Source organism: Vulpes vulpes, unplaced genomic scaffold, assembly GCF_048418805.1.
Source record: "Vulpes vulpes isolate BD-2025 unplaced genomic scaffold, VulVul3 u000000884, whole genome shotgun sequence".
NCBI classification, from domain to species: domain Eukaryota; kingdom Metazoa; phylum Chordata; class Mammalia; order Carnivora; family Canidae; genus Vulpes; species Vulpes vulpes.
In genome coordinates this window covers 5,584-14,595 of record NW_027325926.1, presented here as the reverse complement: position 1 = coordinate 14,595, position 9,012 = coordinate 5,584, and the positions used below count along the sequence as shown (strand labels likewise).

The 9,012-nt window shown below is 36.1% G+C and overlaps 1 pseudogene; it reads left to right on the top strand.

The window, feature by feature from the left end:
* Positions 1 to 7,233: 7,233 nt before the first annotated feature.
* On the top strand, positions 7,234 to 8,793 carry LOC140597655 (procathepsin L pseudogene; annotated as a pseudogene).
* Positions 8,794 to 9,012: the final 219 nt, after the last annotated feature.

Here is a 9,012-nt window from a genome sequence, read left to right as displayed (position 1 = left end):
CTTTCACTCTGGGAACCCTACCAAGGCATCCTATCAACATGTCATGAGAGGCCAATAAAACAGCAATGAACCATATCAGAGGTCTTCCAAAGCAACAAGAAACCAATCAACCCAGCAGCTCACTGTACACACATAAACAGACGCATTTTAAACTAGAAGATGAGCCTAGCTGAGCCCAGCCCAAATTGCTAAATAGCAGAATCAGGAGCTAAATAAAAGATTGTTGTTTTAAACCATTGAATCTTTGGGATGATTTTTCATATAGCCAAAGCTATCTTATTATACAAGCATACTTAATATTTCTAAAAAGGCAATTTGTTTGAATTTTGATATTTTTATTATTTTTATAAAGACCCTATAATAATGAACATGCAATTATCATTTAGTATAGAGTTATTTTCAGCTCTAGTCACACAGCTCTGTGCTTATTGTGTGGATGCCTGGAAATCCGGCACTGTCTTTCAGCCAAGATAAAGGCATTTACCTTTAGGCATTTACTAATGATTTATCATGTGCTATTTAATACCTGAAACTCCCTTGTGGCTCTTAGGCCCAGTTGGTTTATTGATAGCTTACACCTTGTGTAACCAGTTAGCCTGAATTAATTATGTAAACAGGGTCATGAAAGACCTCACTGGAAACTTTCGAGTTGCTCTCCCCAAATTAGTATTTGTTTTACAAATTTTGGTAATTCAATCTAGAAACAAAATACATCCTTGTGTTCATAGCAAGGCTTAAGGCAGGTGCTTCTGGAAGTTTTGGGGCCCCTAAATCTTGCCTGAAGTCTCTTTTTTTTTCTGCTTTATAGTATCTTTTGCCCTTATTAAAAGATTTGCATTAATATGCTTTATGGTGACTCTATAAGTCTATTCAATTAACCGATGTGTTGTACTCTGCAGGCTGTGTGTGAGTGTTTAGGTGCTCTTCAAAAATTAAGAACAAGATTTGTGAAATTTTTCTTAGTATAGATCTAAGGAAACCATAGCTGCACAAGATCAAGATCAAAGTTAAATTTGTTTTCTGTTTTTTTTTTTTTTTTTTTTTTTTTGCTTTTTGATAAGGGTCTTTGTGTATGTGTGTTTATGTGGTTACATTTTGTTTGAACTTCTGGTTCTGGAGCAGTGTAAAGAAGTTCAATTACAAAAAAGGGAAAAGAGAAAACATGAAAGTCAGCTTCAAACACAAAAAGTAAACATATATTATTCACAAGTATAAGGACAAGAAAATAGAAAATGATTTAACATTATAATCCAATGACAAGTCAAAATAAAAATAAAACATTTAATAGAATCAACTTCACACATGACAACAATAGAACATGATTAAAGGATATTAGGGCTGTAAACAGAACACATGCCCAAAGTAATATCTTTTAAATACTGGATATGTTGCCTGAATATCCCTTGATAAAAATTCCCTGAAGTTGATGATTTAAGGATTCCTGGTGAAATTCAAACATGTTACTAAAATATGGAAACAGCTTATTAATTAAGCAATATATGCCCCAAGACGATGAGCAAAAATATTATTATTTCTGTAAGTTTCCTAGAGAAGAAAGTTCTTGATAAAGTTGATTGTAGCACAAAAGAGTTATGATTAAGTCAGCAAGAATATTTGAAGGTGTAGTGGAATAAAAGGACTAGAGGGTATGCTAGAGCAAAAAGTCCTAGAAACACAGGAGTAATGACTGAGAAAAGAAACACGGAAGATAATGGTTATTTTGACAAAGGAAGTAGTTACTTAATGTGGATCATGGTTTCTTCATAAATGTACAAGGGTTTACATTTACCCCATGGAGGTGTACTACAGCCCCATAGATCTCTTAGAGTATACTACACCTCGAATACTGAGCTGAACATAGTGAAAATACTCAATGGTTTACTGTATCCAACATCCTCCAAGTGCAAAATACTACTAGAGAGTGGCTTAATTCCACTAATATTATGTTACTAAGTATTATGGGTAATAGATTAATGAAACCTTTTATCCTTTTTCATGAGAATTTGACTTTAGGTTAATTTTCTAACTCTGTTCCCCTGGCAACTTAATAAGGTGGTATGTCCTCTATGTTTCTAAGCAACAAAGATTATGATTGAAAATAACCTCTGTTGGCAAATTTAATCTGGACTCAGAGATCTAAAAACTACTAGATAAGAAGCCATAGCTTCTTATGAGTATGATGATTCTATGCATTATGTCTTGAGAGGCCTCTAGAAGCTATGTCTAAGAAACTGTAACAAAATATATTGGCTCCTATGGAGCATGATACTTTTACCTCATGTCAGATCCTGCACCCACCGGACACACACATCCTCTTCTTGCAAGTAAGTAGTATAGGCCACTGAAATGTGCAGAAAATGAATGCTTGATGTTTCCGTCAAGCATTGGAAACTATATTTTTCATTCTATATCCTCCTCCTTAGTAGTCTGGTATCATATATGGCTTATGAGAGTCTTAGAACCTATTCCTCGATTTGGCAAAATTCCCTGGGTGAGTGTTACACTTCACATGTATGAAGTAATATAGTATGCTAATAAAATATGATCAGTTCATCACTATTTTGAACTTCATCATCTACAAAGGCCAAATGAGGTTACATTCATAAAAACCTGGGGTTAAGAACTGGGGATTGGGAATTCAACACCTTTTGGGGAAACAAAATTCAACCCATAATAGAAACATAACCTTGCAGGACTAAAATCATAAAGGTCAGATATCTTGCCTCATTATTTAGGCATCCCTGAATTTTGTCAGGTATTTTTAAAATTAGAAGTAGCATAGAAATAATAGATATTTCCTTCGATCACCATTGCAACTTTCTTCCTTCAAGAGTCAAATGATTTCCTCACAGGATGAGACCAAAATGAAGTGAACACTTCCAACCCCTTCTTACCCTCCAAAAGCTTATTCTGATGCACTTTCAAGACATCAAATTCAATAAACATGACAGATATTGAATAAGGAAACTGTATAAGCAGAACATTTAGAAAAATCTGCAATAATTTGTGAGAAGTGTCTATACAAGTGCAAGACACTGGTCTTTTTCACATATTCCATGAGTCAAGCCTTTGTTACAGTATATTTCTGATTTATATACTTGTTAAAAGAGATACAGAGAAATGGGGTACAGTCAGTTGTATGAAATCAGTAAATATTTAAAAGGTGTGAAATAGAATTAAAATGTCAAAGTCAGCTTTATAATTAAAAAAGCAAGTTACAATATGACAAATGACATATTCATTACAATTTGCTTCTCAGAAAACTAGAGGTTACCAATTAAAAACCTAAGTTTAAGTCTCTTATTTAAGTTTTTAACAATAACAAAAGCTGTTAAGGAACTCTTCCAAAAATCATCCAGATATATGTTTTCATCATATTTTCAGTCATAATTTCACTTTTTTAAAGAGATAGTTATATCTGGCTATCAGAAATGCTATCTGAAACATATCCCTAACTTATTTAATGTTACATGTCATTGTTTTCCATTATGATATGCCATAAGGAAATATTTAGTGCCAGGTTGAGTACTCAGGAAAAATTATAAATACACACTTGGCAAAGTTCCTGGGTTAATGATCTATGGGATAAATACCCAAACACCTCACGTTAAGCAAACTATTTAAAATATCTTTGTAGCGAAATTTAAAAAAAACTGTTATTGTTAAGAAGATTTATGAAAATCACATGGGATACTACTCAATAATTGTCAAATAAACCACTAAAGTTTACCGTATGCTTTTGCAAAAGATCTACTTGTGTAAAGTTTCTGAGCAAGTTTGTTCCACATTGTGCTAAATTATCATCCTGAAAAAACTCAGAAAGTTCCTCAAATAAATGATTCTATACATATTATGTTTCATTAAAGGTATCCAATATGTCACATAAAGCTATTGCTTTGGACACATATGTTTTAAAAAATACCAAAATGGTAGGAGAACTTAACATTTCTTTCCATATCCACAAAACTTCTTTTCTTTTTTTTCCCAATTTTGAGATATTTGACAAGATTTACTGTAGTATAATATGTCTTAACTCCTACATTGAACTTGAAGCTATTAAAAGTTGCAATAAAGACAGGGTAAGTCCTTACACCTCTTCTAGGTGGACTGGGCTTATTATTATTATGCTGTGAAGGATAACCATGTTAGTCCTCTAGGTTCACATTAGCTTTCTTTCCTCATTTGAAAAGGAACTTGTCTATGCTATTTTTTGATTAACTATCTTCTAATTAATCCAAATAGTCTTTGCACTGCCACTCTGAAAATTCCAAAAATTCTTCAATTTAATCCATGTTTAAGTACCTGTGAGAGAGGAGGGAAGAGCAAGATGGTGGAAGAGTTGGGGCCCTCAACTCACCTGGCCTGACAAACTTACCTAGATAAATTTCAAAACATCCTGAACACCTACTTATTCGACCTGAGATTCAAAGAGAGAATAGCTGGTATGCTACAGAGAGAAAAGTTTTGGCTTTCTAAAAGATAGAAAGGCTAAATAAATAAATAAGAATAAAGTGGGGAGGGGCACTCCGAGGAGCACAGCTCTCACTGAGCCCGGCACCTGGCAGGGGATGGGGCATCTCCCCCAGGCACAGACACCTGAGAATCAGCACAGCAGGCCCCTCCCCCAGGAGACCAGCTGGAAGAACTGGGGAAGAGCAAGTTTATTGACCAAGCAGCACTGAAATCTCCATGACTGAGGGAAAATCAAGGGAAAATAGAATCTAGAACTAGAGGGCCCCTTTTACCCCCCTTTTCCATTATGACTCATTTTCATATTAGACTAAAAATTTCCAGTATTTTTTCTCTTTTCCCACCTTAACTATAATATTTTACCACCTCTTCATTTTTAAGTTTTTTCCTTTTTGACTTTCATATTTCTACAATTATATGTCTTAGATGTATTTTTCACTTCTGGATTCCCTTCAACATAATTTAATTTTGGGAGATATATGAGTTATGGGTTTTTGTTTCTTGTTTATTCTGCCTCGTTTTGTTTTACAATGGTGTAAGTTAATACCTTTTAACACACGTCAACATACACCCAGAAACAAGTGGAATAATGTGCTGATTCATTCTGTGAGATTATATTCTCTCTTCCTTCCCATTCTGCGCCCCCTCTTTTATCTTGTTTTGGTGTTCAAAGTTGGGGCTTTAAATAAGTATTGATGGTATATATAAATTTAGGATAGAGCATCCTCTAACATACAGAACAAAATACACTCAAAACCAAGAGGAATACCCTCTAGGACCCCTCAGGTAGACTACATTATCTCCACTATCATTTATTCACCACCACCATCCCCCGCCCCCCCCCCCTTTTTTCTCTTTTTTACTTTCTTTTTCTTATTCTCTGTGGTTTTTGGCCCTTTATTTTTACTAATTTGTTTTAAAATTTGTTTTTCACTTTAGTGATCCTTTTGTTTTATGTTGTTCTGTTTTATTTATTTATTTATTTATTTATTTATTTATTTATGGTCTCTGACCTCTTCGGAATCATCTAGGGTATATTTTACTTAGGGTGTGGTTGATATTTTTGTTTCAACCCACTCATACAGCCACTCTGCACTGGATAAAGTAACTAGAAGGAAGAATTCACCAAAAAAGAAAGAACCAATAACAGAGTTACAGAATTTGGATTTAAATCCAATGTCAAAAAGTCAATTCAGAAGTACAAATACAAAGCTACAGATGGCTCTGGAAAAAAGCCTAAAGGACTCTAGAGACTTTGTTATTGCAGAAGTGAGATCTAATCAGGCCTAAATTAAAAAGAGATTAAATGAGATGCAATCCAAACTGGATTTCCTAACTGCTAGGGTTAATGAGGTGGAAGAGAGAATGGGTGACATAGAAGACAAGTTGATGGTAAGGAAGAAAGCTGAGGAAAAAAGAGAAAAACAATTAAGAGCCAATGAAGAAAGGGTTAGGGAAATAAATGATAGCTTGATAAGGAAGAATTTACATATAATTTGACTCCAGAAGAGACTGAGAGATAGATAGGACCACAAAGTATAAAATTTTTTTTTTAATTTTTATTTATTTATGATAGTCACACAGAGAGAGAGAGAGGCAGAGACATAGGCAGAGGGAGAAGCAGGCTCCATGCACCGGGAGCCTGATGTGGGATTTGATCCCGGGTCTCCAGTATCGCGCCCTGGGCCAAAGGCAAGCGCCAAACCACTGCGCCACCCAGGGATCCCAGGACCACAAAGTATATTTGAACAAACCATAGTTGAGAACTTCCCTAATTTGGGGAGGGAAACAAGCATTCAGATCCAAGAGTTAGAGATTCCCCCCCACCCCAATCAATACAAACCATTCAACACCTCACATTTAATAGTGAAGCTTGCAAATTTCAAAGATTAAGAGAAAATTCTTTTTTTGATAATAAATTTATTTTAGAGTTAGGAGTTCTTATGTCCTGTCTCCCTTTCTGATTTTTCCCAAACATTTAAGAGAAAGTTCTTAATGCAGCATGAGACAAGAGATTCTTAATTTATATGGGGAGAAATACCAGATTAACAGCAGACCTCTCCACAGAGACCGGTGAGGCCAGAAAGGGCTGGCAGGATATATTCAGGGTCCTAAATAAGAAGACTTTCATTCAGAATAGGAGAGAAAAAGAGCTTCCAGAATAGGCAGAAACTGAAAGACTATGTGACCACCAAACCATCTCTACAATAAATATTAAAGGGGACCCTGTAAAAGAAAGAGGGAGCTCAAGGAAATAATCCACAAAAACAGGGACAGAATAGGTATTACGATAACACTATAAATTCATATCTTTCAATAGTTACTCTGAATGTGAATGGGCTAAATGATCCCATCAAAAGACACAGGGTATCAGACTGGATAAAAAAGAAAGTCCCATCTATTTTCTGTCTTACAAAAGACTCATTTTAGACCTAAGGACACTTCCAGCCTGTAAATGAAGGAGTGGAAACCATCTACCATTCAGATGCTCCTCAAAGGAAAGCTGGGGTAGCAATCCTCAAATCAGATCAATTAAAGTTTATCCCAAAGACTGTAGTAAGAGATGAAGACAGACACTATATCATACTTAAAGGATCAATCCAGCAAGAAGACCTACCAATCATGAATATGTATGCTCTTAATGTGGGAGATGCCAAGTATATCAATTAATAATGCCAAGTATATCAATTAATAACCAAAGTAAAGAGATACTTAGAAAATAATACACTAGACTCATGGGCCTTGGCGATCCGTGGGGTGCACCTGCGCAGCTGTGGATGCCGCAGGTTTTTGAAACATGAATTGTTCACTCTTCTTGACTGCCCTTTGCTTGTGAATAGCCTCAGCAGCTCCAAAACTCGATGAAAGCTTAAATGCATAATGGTACCAGTGGAAGGCAATGCACAGATTATATGGCATGAATGAAGAAGGATAGAGGAGAGCAGTGTGGGAGAATATGAAAATGATTGAACTGCATAATTGAGAATATAGCCAAGGGAAACATGGCTTCACAATGGCGATGAATACCTTTGGTGACATGACCAATGAAGAATTCAGGCAGGTGATGAATGACTTTCAAAACCAGAAGCACAAGAAAGGGAAAGTGTTCCAAGAACCTATCTTTGCTGAGATCCCCAAATCTGTGGACTGGAGAGAGAAAGGCTACGTAACTCCTGTGCAGAATCAGAGTCAGTGTGGTTCTTGTTGGACTTTTAGTGCAACTGGTGCCCTCAAAAGACAGATGTTCCGGAAAACAGGCAAACTTGTGCCACTGAGTGAGCAGAACCTGGTGGACTGCTCTAAGGCTCAAGGCAATGAGGGCTGCAGTGGTGGCCTGATGGATAACACCTTTCATCATGTTAAAGACAATGGAGGCCTGGATTCAGAGGAATCTTATCCATATCTTGGAAAGGACATAGAGACCTGTAACTACAAGACTGAGTGTTCTGCTGCCAATGACACTGGCTTCATGGACCTCCCTCAATGGGAAAAGACCCTAATGAAGGCAGTGGCAACTCTAGGGCCCATCTCTGTTGCTACTGATGCAGGCATTTCCAGTTCTACAAAGCAGGCATTTAATTTGATCCAGACTGCAGCTGCAAAGATCTAGATCATGGTGTTCGGGTGGCTGGCTATGGCTTTGTAGGAACAGACTCAAATAATAAATTTTGGATTATCAAGAACAGTTGGGGTCCAGAATGGGGCTGGAATGGCTATATAAAAATGGCCTAAGACCAGAACAACCATTGTAGAATTGCCACAGCAACCAACTATCCCATTGTGTGAGCTGATGGACCACAAGATTAGAGGACTTGAGGACAGCATATCTGGAGGAAGTTTATCTTAAAATTGACCAAACTCTTATTGTGTAAGATAAGACACTTGAATCATTGAGAATCCAAGTTGTGATTTGAATTCTGTGACATTTTTATCATTTTCTGTGACATTACCACTACTTTAATTACTGCTATATATGGCTTTATAATGTTGAAGACTTATTACTTAATTCTAAAATTTTTGACTTCTTATTTATTCAAAGGATATATAAACTTTACCTTTTGAAATAAATTTTAATTCAATAAGTAGAGGAAGAAAAAAATAAAATAATACACTAATAGTAGGAGACTTCAACACAGTCCTTGTCAGTAAATATCAGATCTTCTAAGCATGACATCACCAAAGAAACAAGGGCCTTAAATTATACACTGGACCAGATGGATTTCACAGATGTTTACAGAGCTTTCTAACTGAACACAACTGAATACACATTCTTCCCAAGTGCACATGGAACTTTCTCCAGAATAGACCACACACTAGGTCACAAATGAGGTCTCAACCGATACCAAAAGACAGGATTGCCCCCCTGCATATTTTCAGACCACAATGCTTTGAAACTAGAACTCAGTCATAAGAAGAAATTTGGAAGAAATTCAAACACATGGAGGTTAAAGAGCATCCTACTAAAAGATGAATGGGTCAACCAGGAAATTAGAGAAGAATCTATGGATTCAGGGAAACTAATGAAAATGCAGATACAACCAT